Source organism: Piliocolobus tephrosceles, chromosome 3 (assembly GCF_002776525.5).
Source record: "Piliocolobus tephrosceles isolate RC106 chromosome 3, ASM277652v3, whole genome shotgun sequence".
NCBI classification, from domain to species: Eukaryota; Metazoa; Chordata; class Mammalia; order Primates; family Cercopithecidae; genus Piliocolobus; species Piliocolobus tephrosceles.
Window position 1 is genome coordinate 52,622,215 of NC_045436.1, and position 20,678 is coordinate 52,642,892.

Here is a 20,678-nt window from a genome sequence, read left to right on the forward strand (position 1 = left end):
TGAGGGATTTTGTCAACCCCTGGCCTGCCTTATAAGAGCTCCTGAAGGAAGCACTAAATATGGAAATGAAAAACCAGTACCAGCCTCTGCAAAAACATACCAAAATGTAAAGATCACTGACACTATGAAGAAACTGCATCAACTAATGAGAAAATAACCAGCTAACATCATAATGAGAGAATCAAATTCACACATAACAATATTAACCTTAAATGTAAATGGACTAAATGCCCAATTAAAAGACACAGACTGGCAAATTGGAGAAAGTGTCAAGACCCATCGGTGTGCTGTATTCAGGAGACCCATCACACATGCAAAGACACACATAGGCTCAAAATAAAGGGATGGAGGAATATTTACCAAGCAAATGGAAAACAAAAAGAAGCAGGGGTTGCAATCTTAGTTTCTGATAAAACAGACTTTAAACCAACAAAGATCAAAAAAGACATAGAAGGACATTACATAATGGTAAATGGATCAATGCAGCAAGAAGAACGTAAGTATATATGTGCCCAATACAGGAACACCCAGATTCATAAAGCAAGTCCTTAGAGACCTACAAAAAGACTTAGACTCCCACACAATAATAGTGGGAGATTTTAACACTGCATTGTCAATGTTAGACAGATCAATGAGACAGAAAATTAACAAGGATATTCAGGACCTGAACTCTGCTCTGGACCAAGCAGACCTAATACACATCTACAGAACTCCCCACCCCAAATCAAGAGAATATTCATTCTTCTCAGCACATTGCACTTATTCTAAAATTGACCACATAATTGCAAGTAAAACACTCCTCAGCAAATGCGAAAGAATGGAAATCATAGCAAACAGTCTCTGAGAACACAGTGCAATCAAAGTATAATTGGAGATTAAGAAACTCATTAAAATCTGCACAACTACATGGAAACCGAACAACCTGCTCCTGAAGGACTACTGGGTACATAACGAAATGAAGGCAGAAATCAAGAAGTTCTTTGAAACCAATGAGAACAAAGAACCAACATCCCAGAATTTCTGGGACACAGTTAAAGCAGTGTTTAGAGGGAAATTTATAGCACTAAAGTACAAAAAAAAAAAAAAAAAAAAAAAAAAGAAAGCAAGAAAGATCTGAAATCAACACCCTAACATCACAATTAAAAGAAATAGGGAAGAAAGAGCAAAAAAATTCAAAAGTTAGCAGAAGACAAGACATAACTAAGATCAGAGCAGAACGGAAGGAGATTAAGACACATAAAAACCTTCAAAAATATCAATGAATCTAGGAGCTGGGTTTTTGAAAAGATTAACAAAATAGATAGACAACTAGCCAGATTAATAAAAAAGAAAAGAGAGAAGAATCAAATAAGCACAATAAAAAATGATAAAGGCAATATCACCACTGATCCCACAGAAATACAAACTACCATCAGAGAATACTACAAACACCTCTACGCAAGTAAACTAGAAAATCCAGAAGAAATGAATAAATTTCTGGACAGATTCAACCTCCCAAGACTAAACCAGAAAGAAGTTGAATCCCTGAATAGAACAATAACAAGTTCTGAAATTGAGGCAGTAATTAATGGCCTACCAACCAAAAAAAGCCCAAGACCAGATGGATTCACAGCCAAATTCTACAAGAAGTACACAAAGAAGCTAGTACCAATTCTTCTAAAGCTATTCCAAGTAATAGAAAAAGAGGGACTCATCGCTTACTCTTTAGATGAGGCCAGCATCATCCTGATACCAAACCCTGGCAGAGACACAACAGAAAAATAACATTTCAGGTCGAATTCTACCACAGGTACAAAGAGGAGCTGGTACCATTCCTTCTAAAATTATTTCAAGCAATAGAAAAAGAGGGACTCCTCCCTAATTCTTTTTATGAGGCCAGGATCATCCTGCTACCAAAACCTAGCAGAGACACACGCAGAGAAAAGAAAATTTGGGGCCAATATCACTGATGAACATCAATGTGAAAATCCTCAATAAAATACTGGCAAACTGAATCCAGCAGAACATTAAAAACTTGTCCACCACGATCAAGTAGGCCTCATCCCTGGGATGCAAGCCTGGTTTAACATATGCAAATCAATCAACGCAATCCATCACATAAACAGAACCAATGACAAAAATCACAATATTGTCTCAATAGATGCAGAAAAGGCACTCAATAAAATTCAACACCCCTTCATGCTAAAAACATTCAATAAACTAGGTATTGATGGAACATATCTCAAAATAATAAGAGCTATTTATGATAAATCCATAACCAATATCATAGTGAATGGGCAAAAGCTGGAAGCATTACCTTTGAAAACTGGCTCCAGACAAGGATGCCCTCTCTCACCACTCTTATTCAACATAGTATTGGAGGTTATGGCCAGGGCAATCAGGCAAGAGAAAGAAATAAAATGTATTCCAATAGAAAGAGAGGAAGTCAAATTATCTCTAATTGCAAATGACATGACTATATATTTAGAAAACCCCATCGTATCAGCCCCAAAATTCTTTAAGTTGGTAAGTAACTTCAGCAAATTTTCAGGATAAAAAACTTATGTGCAAAAATCACAAGCATTCCCATACACCAATAACAGACAAACAGAGAGCCAGATCATGAGTGAACTCCCATTCACAAGTGCTACAAGGATAACAAAATACCTACGAAAACAACTTACAAGGGATGTGAAGTACCTTTTCCAGGGTAACTGCAAACCACTGCTCAAGGAAATAAGAGAGGACACAAACAAATGGAAATACATTACACGCTCATGGATAGGAAGAATCAGTATCATGAAAATGGCCATATATCCCAAAGTAATTTATAAATTCAATGCTATTCCCATCAAGCTACCATTGACTTTCTTCACAGAATTAGAAAAAAAGTATGTTAAACTTTATATGGAACCAAAAAAGAGCCCGTATAGCCAAGACAGTCCTAAGCAAAAAGAACAAAGCTGGAGATATCACACTACCTGAATTCAAACTATACTACAAGGCTACAGTAATCAAAAAGCATGGTACTGGTACCAAAAAAGATATATAGACCAATGGAACAGAACAGAGGCCTCAGAAATAAAACCACACATCTACAACCATCTCATCTTTGACAAACCTGACAAAAACAAGCAGTGGGGAAAGAGTTCCCTGTTTAGTAAGTGGTGTTGGGAAAACTGGCTAGCCATATGCAGAAAACTGAAACTGGACCTCTTCCTTCCACCTTATACAAAAATCAACTCAAGATGGATTAAAGATTTGAATGTAAGAAGTAAAACCATAACAATTCTAGAAGAAAACCTAGGCAACATCATTCAGGACATAAGCGTGGACAAAGGCTTAACGACTAAAGCACCAAAAGCAATGGCAACTAAAGCCAAAATTGAAAAATGGGATCTAATTAAACTAAAGAGTTTCTAAATAGCAAAGTAAACTATCATCAGAGTGAACAGGGATCTACAGAATAGGAGAACATTTTTTGCAATCTATCCATCTGACAAACGGCTAATATCCAGAATCTACAAGGAACTTAAACAAATTTACAAGAAAAAAACAAACAACCCCATGAAAAAGTGGGCAAAGAATATGAACACACACTTCTCAAAAGAAGACATTTATGAGGCCAACAAACATAGGAAAAAAGGCTCATCATCACTGGTCATTAGAGAAATGCAAATCAAAACCACAATGCGATAACATCTCATTCCAGTTAGAATGATGATCATTAAAATGTTAGGAAACAACAGATGCTAGAGAGGATCTGGAGAAATAGGAATGCTTTTACACTGGTGTTTGGGAGTATAAATTAGTTCAATCATTGTAAAAGACAGTGTGGTAACTCCTCAAGGATCTAGAACTAGAAATACCATTTGACCCAGCAATCCCATTACTGGGTATGCACCCAAGGGATTATAAGTCATTCTACTCTGAAGAGACATGTGCATGTATGTATATTGCAGCACTACTCACAATCACAAAGACTTATAACCAACCCAAATGCCCATCAATAATAGACTGGATAAAGAAAATGTGGCACATATACACCATGGAATACTATGCAGCCATAAAAAAGAATGGTTCATGTCCTTTTCAAGGAAATGGATAGTGGGATCATTCTCAGCAAACTAACACAGAAACAGAAGGCCAAACACCATGTGTTCTCATTCATAAGTGAGAGTTGAACAATGAGAACATATGGGCAGAGGGAGGAGAACATCACACAATGGAACCTGTTGTGGGGTGCAGGGCAAGGGGAGGGATAGTATTATGAGAAATACTTAATATAGATGACAGTTTGATGATTGCCACAAACCACCATGGCACATGTAAACCTATGAAACAAACCTGCATGCATGTATCCCAGAGCTTAAGTATTTTTTTTAAAAAAAAAGACAGATTCAGTGGCTCACACCTGTTATCCCTGCACTTTGGGAGGCCAAGTCGGGTGAACAATGAGGTCAAGAGTCCGAGACTAGCCTGCCCAACATGGTGAAATCCCGTCTCTACTAAACATACAAAAAATTAGCTCGGTATAGTAGCGGGCGCCTGTAATACCAGCCACTCGAGAGTCTGAGGCAGGAAAGTCTCTTGAATATGGGACGTAGAGGCTGCAGTGAGTCGAGATCACACCACTGCACTCCAGTCCAGGCAACAGAGTGAGACTTCATCACAAAAAAAAAAAAAAAAAAAAAAAAAAAAAGACTGTGATATATCTGATGAACAGGAATCTTGATGAATTCCATCCATTTTTATATTCTCTGATCAAGCCTATTGATATGGCATCTTGTTTTAAATTATGATAAAATGACTATAAATGTAGAACAGATAGGTCTATATTATCATTGCTCATTTAGGGGTGCTTTTTGCTGCCAAGGAACATTGGCAGTACCTGAAGCATGTTAGGTTAGCACAACGAGGGGTTTGGGGAGCTGCTAGCATCTAGTGGGTACAGTCTAAGGGCACTATTAAATATCCTACAATGTACAGGATAGTTTCCCACAACAAAGAATTACCCAGTCCAATATGTCAGTAGTACTGAGGTTGAGAAGCATTGATTTATATGAAATCAAATATTTATTAGCTTGAGGAGTCAAATTGTCTGGTTTCAAATCCTGCCTCCATTTGGAAAGTATCTGTTTGACTCTAGGTGGTTTATCCGTCCCTCAGGTTTTTTTCTGTCATAAAATGGAGGTAATTGCCGAGACCAGCTTGGTCTGGGAGACGCTAACCCAGCGGCACTAGAGGAATTAAAGACACACACACACACACACACAGAAATATAGAGGTGTGAAGTGGGAAATCAGGGCTCTCACAGGCTTCAGAGCTGAGAGCCCCAGAGATTTACCCACATGTTCATCAACAGCAATCCAGTCATTAGCATTGTTTCTATAGATATTAAATTAACTAAAAGTATCCCTTATGGGAAAGGAAGGGATGGGCCGAATTAAAGGAATAGGTTGGGCTAGATAAATACAGCAAAAGCATGTCCTTGAGACACAGATTGCTCATGCTATTGTTTGTGGCTTAAGAATGCCTTTAAGTGGTTTACTGCCCTGGACAGGCCAGGTGTTCCTTGCCCTCATTTCGGTAAACCCACAACCTTCCACCATGGACGTTAGGGCCATTATGAACATGTTACAGTGCTGCAGAGATTTTGCTCATGGCCAGTTTTGGGGCAAGTTTATGACCAGATTTTGGGGTGCTTGCCCCCAACAGGTAATGATTCAGGAATCAAAGGGTTGTCATTAGCATTAAATAGTTGGAACAGTATTTGAATAAGATGACAATAAATAAATATTATTGTCATATATTGTAAGCATAATATTATTGCATGTTAATGTATGTGATTTTCTCAGCACAAAATTGTCAAATCAAAGCAATTTTGCCAGAATTTATTTTTCCTGGTGCAATATTCATTTGTATCTAGTTGTGATTTCCTTTAGTTTTAACTAAACATCACGTAAGTTAGCCATACAATGATAACTAAGTTTCACTTTCATTTTCTCTTCTCTGTAGACATATCAAGTCTATGTGGTTGATGTTTCAGTTCAGTCATCTAACAAGGGAAAGTTGTATTCAAGAAATAGAAATATAATACTAGCAAAAGGTAAAAATGACACACAATTTGAGCTAGAATAATGACTAATAATAGTTATCTTAATTCTGATGAATATGCTCTGGTTTCTCTTTAGATCTTATAAACCTTTTGCCTTTTTAGTTCTTATGAGTATCATGAGAATTCTTAGTGTTTTATCAATAGCAACATTTTATCATTTTATATTCCCATCCAAAGAACCCATTTATGCTGTTGATTACAATTCTAAATAATCAGAGTATATAGGCAGCATAATTTCAATACTATAATTTCCATGTTCTTCTACCAGTAGTATTAAAAATGTTGTAAATCATATATATTGTTGGCAAATACTTGCATTTTCCAATATGAACAAATGTTATAAATCAAATAACTTTGAAATCATACATGTAGTTACTGTGTTAATGTAAATCTAGACTAGAAGACCTCCTTCTTCAAAAAATGGACTCTGGAATTTTCCAGCTATACCTTTATTTGTAAGCTTCTTGATAAAAATATTTATTGGCTACTGAAGCACTGGGTACTAGAAAGAAACAAAATTTTTCTAAACTCTTTTTTTAATAAAAAATACAAATCCTTACACTTTAGTGAATATATACCTAAACACACACACAGACGTACCCATATATATGTCAATAGTCAATAACACAGAAACAGTCAGAAGCAACACTTACTTGTGACTAGAGTTTATTGAAGTCTGTATGGGGAAAAATGTGTCTCATTTCTCAGCTTAAATATGTCTACTTTTTTTTTTTTTTTTTTTTTTTTTTTTTGATTGTTTGACATGGAGTCTTACTCTCTTCCCCAGGCTGGAGTGCAGTGACACCATGTCAACTCACTGCAACCACCACCTCCTGGGCTCAAGCGATTCTCCTGCCTCAGCCTCCCAAGTACATGGGCTTACAGGTGCCCACCACCACTCCTGGCTAATGTTTGTATTTTTAGTAGAAACGAGGTTTCACCATTTGGCCAGGCAAGTGTCAAACTACTGACCTCAGGTGATCCACCCACCTCAGTCTCCCAATGTTCTGGGATTACAGGTGTGAGCCACGACTTCTGACCAAGACTACATTTTGATTTACGTAATCTTTACCCCACTGGCAAGGAAACTTTGTGATCTAAAAGTGATATGATGTGTTAGGTCAAAATATCTGCTTGCAACAAAAACTAACTTGTAAGTTTTAGAAAGCAGATAAGAAATATCCAACACTATCTAATGCATAGATATGGTTAGATATTTGATATAATAATTTTTTATCATTAATGTTGATTTTCCCAAACTATAAAACTTTAAGCCTAAATGGATAAGCAAGTGGCAGGTGCTCTCTGGTCTGTGTTTCCTTTAAAGACTAGCATTACAAAAGACCTGATTCAATCAATTCCTTGATTTTTGGCCATGACTGCATATTAAAATTATTTGGGAACTTTTGAAACACTCTTACCTAGGCCTCACCAAGACCAATTAAGTCTGAATCACTGTAGATGCAGTCTGGGAATCAATAGGTTTGAAAACCTCTCCAGCTGATTCTAATATGCAGCCAGGATTGGGAACTCTTAAGTTAGTCCAGTAGCCCAGCTGGACTCATTATGCCAGTGGCTTTTCCTGCTTCACCACTAGTCAGGCTAGCATTGACCCCTCTCTCCTACACCCACCTCCAGCCCCTGCAGTGCTGTCTGAGCAGTAGTGTTCTGTTTGTTCTTATACGCGCTGAGAAGGGAATATGGAAAGAGAATAAATGTTTTTGTGCATTATTTCATTTGAGAGTCACAACACTTCCTCTATGGTATACAGGTAGACATGCAAGTGAGCCATTTTGTCATCGGATTCTTCAGCCCCAGTCAAGATGACATCCAGCACTCGCTGACATCCAGACCATAATCTCATGTGAAACTCTGAGCCAAAGCTACCTAGCCAAGCTACTTTTGAATTTTTTACCCACAGAACTCTTTGCTGTCTTAACATGCTATAATTTGGATACCTCTGTCAGACAGCAGTAGTTATCCAATATGGTAATAAGAGAAGAGAGAAGGTCATAGCAGGTGAAAGCTGATAAGAAAATTTGGAAGCTGTAGGACAAATCGACACGTGCTATAGGCAGAACGTAGGTGAGACTGAACATATGTGGAAGAATAATTGAAAGTTAACAAGAGGACTTAGATTCCAGAATATCCTTTCCCTCTCCTATCTAAATATGAGCCAAAACACAACAAAAAACAATATCCCTTGCTCTTTGGGCAGAAGCCTGATGACTTGCCCTATGGAGGGATTATGGATTGTGGGGGAGCAAGAACAAGCTATGGAAAAGAGTGCTTGATTTAAATAAGGTTAACTAAATGGAAATCTACTTGATGATTTTCAGGCATACAGCCCAAATCTCCAGATAGCCTCCCAGAATATTAAAAACTAGTGTTATAACTGCCACCCATACTGAGTATTTACTTTTCCAAATACAGTAATAAGAGCTTATTGTGAGAGTAAGGAAAGACCAATGAAAGGAGCTAAGGGTATTAGAGTTCTAAATCTCATCCTCCATATTAGAAAATGATACACATTTTATGATTTATATATCTTGTAATAGTGATACAAATTGTATATATACCCAGGTAAATATAAGAAGACTACTTAAAAGGCAAAGAAATCAAGTGAGGGATGCTAGGAAAATATAGCAGAAGACCACATTTTTTCATTACCAATCTTTTCAGTGCTACTTGAATGTTTAAACTGAGTACATGTACTACTTTTATAAAATAAAACTCATTAAAAGGGCCATAATAAACTAATTAAAATGCAAATGTGGGGAAAATGTGGGAAAACATTTCCAGCTAATGTGACAGTCAACAAGATGATATTCATGTATTCAAATAATTCACTCATTACTGGGAAAAAATATAACATGCTGTCATGGTTGAAAGTGAGTGATGTCGAAACAGACTCCATTTTTGAATCTCAGCTTCGTTGACACTGACTTTTATTCCTGGGCTAGACACATAATTTTCCTATCTCTAAAAAATCAATGCCTGTACAACACGGTTTTTGGAAAAATAAATATAAGAAAGCTTATAAAGTGTTTGACAACACCTGGTATATAGTACATCATAAATATTAGCTATATAATTCAGTGGGATATATTTACCAAATGGCTCTATGTACACAGCTGTATTAATCCATTCTCGTAATGCTATAAAGACATAATAATGCTATAAAGACATACCAGAGACTGCATAATTTATAAAGAAAGATATTTAATAGGCTTATGGTTCTGCAGCTCTACAGGCTTCTGTTTCTGGGCGGCCTCAGGAAACTTACAATCAAGGCAGAAGGAAAAAGGGAAGCAAGCACATCTTACATGGTGGGAGCCAGAGGAAGATAGAGAAGGGGAAGTGCTACACATTTTCAAACAATGAGATCTCGTGAGAACTCACTCTCTATCACGAGAAGAGCTAGGGGGAAATATGCCCCCACAATCCAATCACCTCTGACCAGGTACCTCACCCAACATTGGGGATTACAATTCAACATGAGATTTGGGTGAGGACACAGAGCCAAATTGTGTCACTAACACTATCCTAAGTCTGGGTATAAAAAACCATGAATGAAACAAGAATAATTTCTGCATGTAGAGTTCGAAGTCTATATTTAAAAAAAAACAAAGGAAAGGCAGGGCATGGTGGTTTATGCCTGTAATTCTAGCATTTTTGGATGCTGAGACAGGTGGATCATTTGAGCGCAGGAGTTTGAGACCAGCCTGAGTAGCATGGCAAAAACCCATCTCTACAAAGAATACAAAAATTACCCAGGTGTGGTGGCATGTACCTCCAGCTACTCAGGAGGCTGAGGTGGGAGGATTGGTTGAACCCAGAAGGAAGAGATTGCAGTGAGCTGAGATCACACCACTACACTCCAGTCTGGGTGACAGAATGAGATCCTCTCTCTCAAAAATAAAAGGCAGAAAATAATACGAGAAATTTTAAAAACTAAAAATATTTTTTAAAATCCAAGTCTTAAAAGGGATTAGTGCTCTGAAAGAAACAGAGTAATAGGCAATGTTGGGGGGTATGTATGTGTGTGTATATTAAATAGTGAAAGTTGTACTTTTAAAGGTAATCATTGGTTCTATCATAAGGAGATCCTGTATTAAGTCGTCTTTATCAGTCAGCTGAGATTACCATAACAGACCACAGACTGGGTATCTTTAAAAAAACATAATTGTTTTTTACAGTTCTGAAATCTAGAATTCCAAGATCATGGTTTCAGTAATTTGATTTCTGGTGAGGACTCTCTTCCTGGCTTGCAGATGAGCACTTTCCCATTGGGTCTTCACAGGATCTTTCCTTTGTGCTCATACAGGGTGGATGAGCTCTCTTGTGTCTCTTCGTTTAAGGACATTAACCCTGTCAGATCAGCACTGTACTCCCATGACTTCATCTAACCTTAATTGCCTCTGTAAAGTCCCTGTCTTAAAATACAGACACATTGGGATTTAGAGCTTCAGTATGTGAATGAGAGGTTGTGTGAATTATAATCCCTCAGTCCAAAAGACAAGCATAAGAAGGTAACTTCCATGAGTGTGGACAGGTAAGAAAATAAATCTGTATATGCATTGGCATATTTCAATGACTGAAAGAAACCCAATGTGAATAGCATAATTGGTCAGTTGGGGCAATTATGAGGTTAACAAAAGATTAGAATAGAACAATAGGGTGGGGACCTACAGGCTATGTTTTACAGATTTTAATTTAAACATGAAGAAAAACCATTGAAGGCATGAAGCTGCGTGTTAATAAAATGCAGTGTGTTTTGAAAGCATCACTATTTTGGTTTCATAGAACAAATTGTATGTAATCCTTAATATATGGGGAGTCATCAAATGCAGTACATCAAGAAGTAAAAAACAGGCAAAGGTATGATCAAAGTATTTACAGAATTAATATGTTACAGTTTATTTAAGCTCCTTCTGTTAATAAAAGGAATATTAATTAAAAGCATCAGTGAGATATTATTTTTATCTCATGAAATTTTTATTAATGGGGTCCAACTAAGGTAAAATTCAACCTCTCAGATCCTCTCTCTCAAAAACAAGGCAGAAAATAATACAAGAAATTGTATTACTCTTGGAGTAGAACCAAGATGAGATGACATAAAAAGCTAAAAAAACAAACAAACAAACAAACAAAAAACCATGGAGTTCAGCAGCCCTAAGTAACTGTACGTCATCAAGAAAACAGACACTTCACTCTTGTTTTTATTTTTCAGGCAGTGCCAGCCCTCAATGACCATACAGAAATGTGCCAAGGTACTTTTGGTTACAGTGCTGGTAGAGGTTCTATTGGGAATTATGTTAGTCTATTGGGACTTTTATAACAAAGAAACACTGGGCTGGGTGTCTTATAAGTAACAGAAATTTCTCACAGTTCTTGAGATTGAGAAGTCCAAGATTAAGGTACTGGCTGATGTGGTGACTGTTGAAGGTCTGCTTGAATCACAGATGGTACCTTCTGACTGTGTCTTCCTGTGGTGAGAGAGGAAAAAGACCTCTCTGGAGTCACTTTTATTTTATTTATTTATTTTTTATCTTTTGAGACGGAGTCTTACTCTGTCTCCAGGCTGGAGTGCAGAGGCGCAATCTCGGCTCACTGCAACCTCCGCCTCCCGAGTTCAAGCGATTCTCCTGCCTCAGCCTCCTGAGTAGCTGGGACTACAGGTACATACCACCATACCCAGCTAACTTTTGTATTTTTAGTAGAGACAGGGTTTCACTATGTTGGCCAGGATGGTCTCTATCTCTTGACCTTGTGATCCGCTCGCCTCAGCCTCCCAAAGTGCTGGGATTACAGTAGTGAGCCACCGTGCCTGGTCTAGAGTCACTTTTATAAAGTACTTCTCCTATTCACGAGGGCTCCACTCTTATGATCTAATCGCCTCCCAAATGCCCCACCTCCTACTACCATCACTTTGTGGGTTAGGATTTCAGCATATGAATTTTGGGGAGACACAAACACTCAGATCATAGCTACAATTATTTGAGCAGATGCAGAGGAATTGTGATGTGGAGAAAAACTAAACTTTCTGAAATGATCTGGCAAATTTTACACAAGGAAAATATAGCTATACCTAAATATACCTAATGCCAACGGTGCCCCAAGAGAGGATGGTTCAGGTTAATGGCAAGGAAGCAGTCACTCTTCTGTTTCCTCTTGTCTGGCTAAGAGACAGACTCTCTAGAGCACAGGAAAACAGAAATAGCTACTTTCCAGAAATTACAGAAAAATATAGTCATGAAGAGAGAAATGCTTGAGGAAGGAACTATGAAGAATTATTCAAGGTATTAATGCCTGAGAGATTGGCCCGAGGCGGATGTGAGGCTTAGCGAAATGGAAAATAGTTGCTCTTATAAAAGACATTTCCATTTTGTGGTAGAGGTTTTTGCATTTGAATTTTGGCAGGACAATTCATATTTGGTTCACCAACCTCAGTCAAGCAACTTGGCAAAGTTTAACCCTTAAATGAGTTAATATTCTGTAATTTTAGTTCAGGGAAACTATCCTAAGGAAATTGGCAGAAACTCCAGGAATCCTCCACAATATTAGTTACAATGTTATTTATATTAAGAAAATAGTAGAAATGATTACATGTTATGTAGTTAACCAAATTGTGTTTTCCAAAATATTTTATTCTCATGGATATATTTCCACAATATATTGATAGGAGAAAATATATACATATTTACATAGGGTTTATATCTATATACATCTAGATATAGATATAGATATATGGACACACATGCACATAAATATTTATATATTAAAAGGAAACTTCCTAAACTAACAACAATGATCATCTTTCGTAGGTAGTGTTACTGATGGCATTCCAAAAACATCTTTATTTTTAAAACCTCTATAATAATCATATATTGCTTTCCTTTTTGTGGCTATTTGCAAAATAAAATATGTACTTTTCTCAGTGTAAAAGATTCAAAGAACACTGAGATATGTGAGAGCTATATTATATTTTAAGAAAGTCACTTCTGAGGACGTTATATAATTACAGGTTTGCATAGTTCAAGCCTAAAGTAATTCCAAAATAATTTTTATTATAGAAAAGCCAATGGAGAAATGTCGTCTCAGAAAATAGGAATTTCCAGTCACAGCACATACATCTCCTATATTTTTCTCTAATTAAACTTTTTTATTTCATCTAAAATAAAATTTCTACATTTAAAACTTGACCTTCTTTGTAAAAAATGTATAAATTTTTTATTTTACTTTAAGTTCTGGGATACAGTGCAGAAAAAGCAGGTTTGTAACATAGGTATACCTGTGCCATGGTGATTTGCTATACCTATTAATCCATAATCTAAGTTTTAAGCCCCACATACATTAGCTATTTTTCCCTTCCCTCACCCCTATCACTCGACAGGCCCCAGTGTGTGTTGTTCCCCTCCCTGTGTCCATGTATTCTCATTGTTCAACTCCCACTTATGAGTGAAACATGCAGTGTTTGGTTTTCTGTTCCTGAATTAGTTTGTTGAGGATGGTGGTTTCCAGCTGCATCCATGTCCCTGCAAAGGACATGATCTCATTTCTTTTTATGGCAGCATAGTATTCCATGGTGTATACGTACCACATTTTCTTTATCCAGTCTATCATTGATGGGTATTTGAGTTGGTTCCATGTCTTAGCTATTGTAAATATTGCTGCAGTAAACATGTGTGTGCATGTGTCTTTACGGTAGAATAATTTATATTTTTGGGGGTATATAACCAGTAATAGGATTGTTGGTTCAAATGATATTTCTGCTTGTAGATCCTTGAGGAATCGCCACACTGTCTTCCACAATGGTTGAACAAATTTACATTCCCAAGAAGAGTGTAAAAGTGTTTCTTATTGTCCATATCACTATCAGACTTTTGATGAAAGTCATTCAAGCCTCTAGGAAGTTCCAAACTTTCCCACATTTTCCTGTCTTCCTCTGAGGTCTCCAAACTGTTACTGCCTCTGCCTATTACCCAGTTCCAAAGTTCCTTCCACATTTTCGGGTATCTTTTCAGCAATGTCTCACTCTACTGGTACCAATTTACTGTATTAATCCATTTTCACACTGCTGTTAAAGACATATCTGAGACTGGGAAGAAAAAGAGATTTAATTGGACTTGCAGTTCCATGTGGCTGGGAAAGGTCTCACAATCATAGTAGAGAGTGAAAGGCACCTCTTACATGGTGGTGTCAAGAGAGAATGAGGATGAAGCAAAAGTGGAAACCCCTGATAAAATCATTAGATCTCATGAGACTTATTCACTCTCATGAGACTAATATGGGAAAGACCAGACCCCATGTTTCAATTACCTCCACTGGGTTCCTTCCACAACACATGGGAATTATGGGAGATACAACTTAAGTTGAGATTTGGGTAAGGACACAGCCAAACCATATCAATCCCTTCTTTACACCTTATACAAAAATAAACTCAAGATGGATTAAAGACTTAAATGTAAAACCCCAACCCATAAAAACCCTAGAAGAAATTGCCCTAGAAGAAGGCAATACCACTCAGGACATAGGGATGAACAACAATTTCACAACAAAAATGCTAAAAGTAATTGCAAGAAAAGTTAAAATTGACAAATGGGATTTAATTAAAATAAAGAGCTGCAAAGCAAAAGAAACTATCATCAGAGTGAACAGACAACCTACAGAATGGGAGAAAATTTTTGCAATCTACCCATCTGCCAAAGGTCTGATATTCAGAATCTACAAGGGACTTAAATAAACTTACTAGAAATTTAACATGACTAATTGAATTCTAAAGTTTTTGTTGCCTGGCAGCACTTATCAGAACATGTATGCACTGGTCCTATTATTTAATTTATTCTTAGATTGTATTGCCATAAGATAAAAAATATTTTCAAGTTATAACAAATGTGAATGTCAAAATAATAGCACAGGTGTTGTACACTTTCCTGGAAAATTCCAATGTATGCAAATGCACATTGTAACTTAGAAGAAGAGCTGAAAAAATGGAGGAAAATGGATATTTGTATTTAACAGCTAAAGTGATACTAATACAGGGAGAGGGCAAGGACTGCTGGGTAGAAAAGGGTAGGATCCCTGACAAGGGCTCTGCCCTCAGGCTTATGCCCATGAACCTAAATGAGAACAGGCACTCTTGTTTCTGTGCCCAAAAGTTCCATTTTCTAAGACCACTTTGGCCCACAATGCCCCCCATCCTATGCCCATAAAAACCTGAGACCCTAGCAGGTGCAAACACAAGTGGCTGCATGTCAAGAGAAGCCGAAGAGCACACCAACAGACACCAGCATATACTAGCGAGCTATTGGAGTGGGACAATGTGAAATTTGGTTGGGAGCAGTCAGGGGAGAGGCCACCAGGCTGCCCAACTCCAGGAGAAGACCACCTTCCCACTTCATCCCCCTTCTGGCTCCCCATCCACCTCTCTGAGAGGTGCCTCCATCACTCAGTAAAACTTTGCACCCATCCTCCAAGCCCATGATATGTGATGTGATTTTTCTGTACACCAGGGCAAGAACCCAGGATACAGAAAGCCCTCTGTCCTTGTGATAAGGCAGAGGGTCTAATTGCACTGATTAACACAAGCCACCTACAGACAGAAAAGCTGAAGGAGCACACTGTAACACGCCCACCGGATCTTCAAGAGCTGTAAGCACTCAACCCTAGATGCTGCTGTGGGACTGGAGCCCAAAAATGCTCTCCCCAATCTACCTGCCTGCAGGCTCGCCCTAGGGGTTTGAGCTGCAGGGCATGGGAGAATTGAGCCACACCCCTGTCATACGCCCTGTGAGGGGGATAAAGGAACTTCTCCCATTTCATCACTAGCTTATGGCAATCACTGAAATACAGGACAGAATGAACCTGGTCTGGTGGATTTTTCATGACAATGGTCTTGATAATAAAAAAATTAACATTTTATGTATTATTGTTTTATAAGATGGAATTACACTGCATATATAATACAACACACCATGACTATATGACTATCCCCCCACAGACACACAGACATAAACACACATGCACACACAAAGATACACACACACACACATACATTTTATTATCTCCTGTTATCAAGGTACTATCTCTTTCCAGAATTAGCCACTTAACAGTTTGGTGTTGGTGCCTCCAATACGTGTTTTTATTAATATACACATATTTAGTATATTGTATTACTTATAATAAAAGTACAATAAAATATATTAAATTACTTAATCTCATTTTTTCTTTAATGTATGTACTCAATATCACTTTGTTGCAATGTTAACAAAATTCTTATGTGCATAGTAACATTAGTTACATTGACTGGCTCATAAATCTGTTCTTGTATCTAAAATTTAAAATTTAGTGACAAGAAGATTCTTCTTAGAATGTGTTCTCTAGATCTATATTATGATTTTAATGTGTTCTACCTAGATATGGATAGACAAATTTTGCAAGTATGAATTTCACACCTTTCTATTACTCAGTAATATTATTTCTATAAATAACAAAAATGGGGAAAAGAAGAAAGCCATCTTTTCCTTTTTACTTAGTAAAATACTTAACAAAAGATAATTGACTCATCAACAGCATATGGTTTTCTTGTAAAATAAAAATCAACTATAAATATTGAGCTATGCTCATGCCTCATTAGAAGTAATTTAAGGAAATTTATGAAGAATACTTATATTGGATTAGGGCTAATTTATTTTCCTATATGTGAGATGATGGTAAAAATGTTTGCTTTAGAAAGAAAGAAAGAGATAAAACACCAATTTGAAAAAAGGTTCTTTAAGTATTTATGAAAAAAATCTTATTTAGATTAAATTTCACCCCAATGAAGCAATTATAAATTTGGGATCAATGTGGTTTGAATGTGCTTCCTCCAAAAATTTGCTTTAGAAACTTAATCCCAAATGTAGCAGTGCTGGGAGTTAGGGCCTCCTGGGAGGTGTTTAGGTCATGAGAGCTCTGCCCTCATGAATGGATCAATTGCTGTTATAAAAAGGGCTTGCGAAAGTGGGTGCCGCCTCTTCCTCTTTTCTGCCATGTGAGGACATGGAGTTCCTTCCCGCATGGAGGATACAGCATTCAAGGTGTCATTTTGGAAGCAGAGACTGGGCCCTCACCAGACACCAAACCTTCCAGCACACTGATCTTGGACTTCTTAGCACCCTGAACTGTGAGAAATACATTTTATTTATAAATTACTCAGTCTCAGGTGTTCGGTTATAGTAGCACAAAATGAACTAAGAAAGGACATTACTACATTAAAATATGGCCTTTTCTAAGTTTCTCCTCTTATATGAAACTGGTTACCTCTTTAGTTACTTTTTTCTATATGTAGTATGATTCTGAATAGTAAATCAGCATGCAACTGCCTCTTCAGTAATTAATAATTTCCTATACATCCTTGCAAATTTCCATAATAATCATGGTTAAAATATAATGAATCTACTAATAAAGATGTGTCGTGAACAGAGCACAAAGTAGTTAGAAGGATCCAAAGAATTTTTGATGATGTAAGAAAAGAAGTTTAGCTAAAGAAATAAGTTTATTGCTAGCAGAGACTGACATTGATGGCAAATTCTTATATCCATTTCCCAACTTTATATAATTACGTTTGGCTTTTTTGATGATGATGTTTCCTTAAATTGTACTTAAACATTACTAGTTCAAGTTACATTATTTTATTAGACTTTTAAGAAGCAGAAAAATTTGAATTTATGATAAAGATTGATCAGAGTTGCTGTTGTCATATTTTTCAATATATCAACCCACAATGACTCAGTATTTCCGCAGAAATGTTGCGTGCGTATGTATTTCCAGCTTTTGTCTCTGTAAGAAAAAGGTGCTTAACAGATGGAACAATATTGAACTTTACCCAGAGTTACATTCATCTTATGTGCAAGTCTATGCAACAAGCAAGCCAACTTGACAGTTTAATTCCGCATTAGGATAATGCTTGGAAGGGTAATCCTATTTGCACTGCAGGATAAGGATGCCTGCATAGTGGCTTTGGCCTATAAAACTGTTAGCTATAAATTCTTAGCTGGCATTATGAGCTTCTTAACTTTTAAACCAGCTTTTTCTTAGCATCCTATTGCCAAGAGTGGGTTATTTGCCCCATAAATCCACCTAACCCATTGTATTTTTCTTTTTAAAATCAGTTGGCAAATTTACCCAAAGTAATAAAATCTACTTTTCATTTGAATTATCTTATTTTGGACAAAATAATCACATGCATGTAAAAGAGGCAGAATGAGTTTTATAAATTCAACATTTTTGTTTGCGAGAGTAGTTTTAAAGAATGCTGGAACATTTTTATTTTTACTGTATTTAAGGATAAAACAAAATCAAACAACTGTTCATTTGAGTCAAGATAAATGTTCACAATATTTTTTTAAGGAAAATAAAAGGGGAAATTAAAATACCTTTTTGTTTACTTACTTTTTATAAACTAGTACATAAATCTGATTGGATAACATACCCAGCCCACGAGTTTATATAATAGATATAATTAATGTCTATACTTTGCTGCTACAGAGTGACCAGACATGGGCACAGGAACATGAGTTCCAAGGACTCCTGAGCGATGCCTTCCTTGCCTTCTCCATTCAAACACTAGCTAGATATCTGAGTCTTCAAGGATCCAGGTTTGAACAAAAGTATCTTAAAGCCAAACATTTTTGCTCTTAGCTCTTAGTTTTTCAAATGGAGGTGTTACATTAAATTAAAATGAAAACCCTCCGTCAAGAATCTCTTAGCAGACAAACTCAATTAGACCTCATAAAGGTCCCCAACCTTGCTTCATTTATAAACATAAGTGAAACAACTGAAGCTATTTACTGTAAATGCCTATATAATTTAACTGAAAAACATACCTTATGATCAACCAATGAGAAGAAACCAACAAACTTATAATTAGATAACTAGATACTTTCCAAAGGATAGACCAAATAAATCTGTATAACTGCATAACTGTCGGTGATCAAATATTTGTCTTACTTCTCTGTTAGTCCTATAAAAGCCAATACCTTATATTCCCTAAGGAAACCTTCTAAACAACTTCTGGTTTGGAACTGCCCAAATCATGACTGTTGTTTGTTCAAATGAACTCTTCAAATTTTTACTGTGGCTCAGTTTATTTTTTAACAGAGAAAAATCTTCCTGGGACCTCAAGTCTTAGATGGAATGTTTACCTTAGAATCTACATGTCCTGCCATCTCTTTTAGCTCAGAAAAGGAGTGACTGTGAGGAAAGATTTGAAGGCCTGAAATTCTGTCCTGTTTCCATACCTACCTCACTGAGATTACGTCTTTTTTCAATTTCTTAGTGTCTTAATCTGTTTGTCATTTTATTCTTTTTCTTTTTTTATTTCATCCCCGTAATCCATTGCCATTTTTCCTTTAAGTTATTCTTTTATTTAATTATAATTTAGTTTGACACAGAATCATCTAATTTATATTTGCCTATAAGTATAATTTATATCTTAACTATGTTAATTATTTAATTAATAGGCCACTTTGTGAGAGCAGTTTTATGTTCATGGCAAAATTGAGTAGAAAGCACACGGTTCCCTCACGGATGCCCCTCTCCTTCCCACACACATTGACTATGTTATTTTTTATTCTTGTTGTCTTAATTATATTTTTCAATTTAAATATCATTAGATATTATTTTTAAATTTATGTCTAGAGAAGCAAGAATATTCATAAAGATCATAGCTATAAAGATCATCTGTATCCATTTACAACAATCTTTATCAGAACTGCTAATTTCAGCAGAATGGACATTCAAAGGTTTTATAATAAGAAGGATTCTAAGGCTCCCTTCAGACACAGTAGGACAGTTTCATGATCTATTAGAGATCCCACCATAGGCAGAGGAGGCAATGGCACCTTGGGTGTCACATGTTTGCCAAACTTCCCCCTATTACCTCAATAAAGAAATATGAAATTCTAAGACAGGCAAGACTGATCTATAGTCACTGAAAGCAGATACAGACTGCCTGGAGGGAGGGTTGGGTGGGTGAATTTAGTGCAAAGAAGCACAGGTAATTTTGTTGGTAATGGAAAATGGAAGTATTTTATATATTGTATAGTTCATATATCGTATTGCACATTGATTTGCTTCATGGTTATACAGTAATTTTATACAGTTATACAGTAATTTTATACATATGGTTATACGGTAATTTTAATCCAAAATTACTGATGAAGTCATGAGACATTAATTTATTTGCACTAGGCCACCTAAATCGTAAGTGATGGAGACAGAATTAAAATCCTGAATGATAGGCTCCAAAGTCCATGTTCTTAACCATGTCACAGAGTGCAGAGAGGTAGGAGGGAGATGAAAGACATCAGCAGTTTTAAATATTACACTCTTCTGGAAGATGTTTCCCCATAGCCAGGTTGGTCTATTCTGGCTTCAATATGTCTCCAACATGCTGACTTTATTGATTATTTTTACTCAACATAGGGTTCGGGAACATGTTCTCACTGGGACACTTATTTTTTTTTCCTTTTAAGACTGTGTTTTAGAGTATGCACACTAGTAAAATGTGAAGCACCTTTTATTATTTGAAATGATT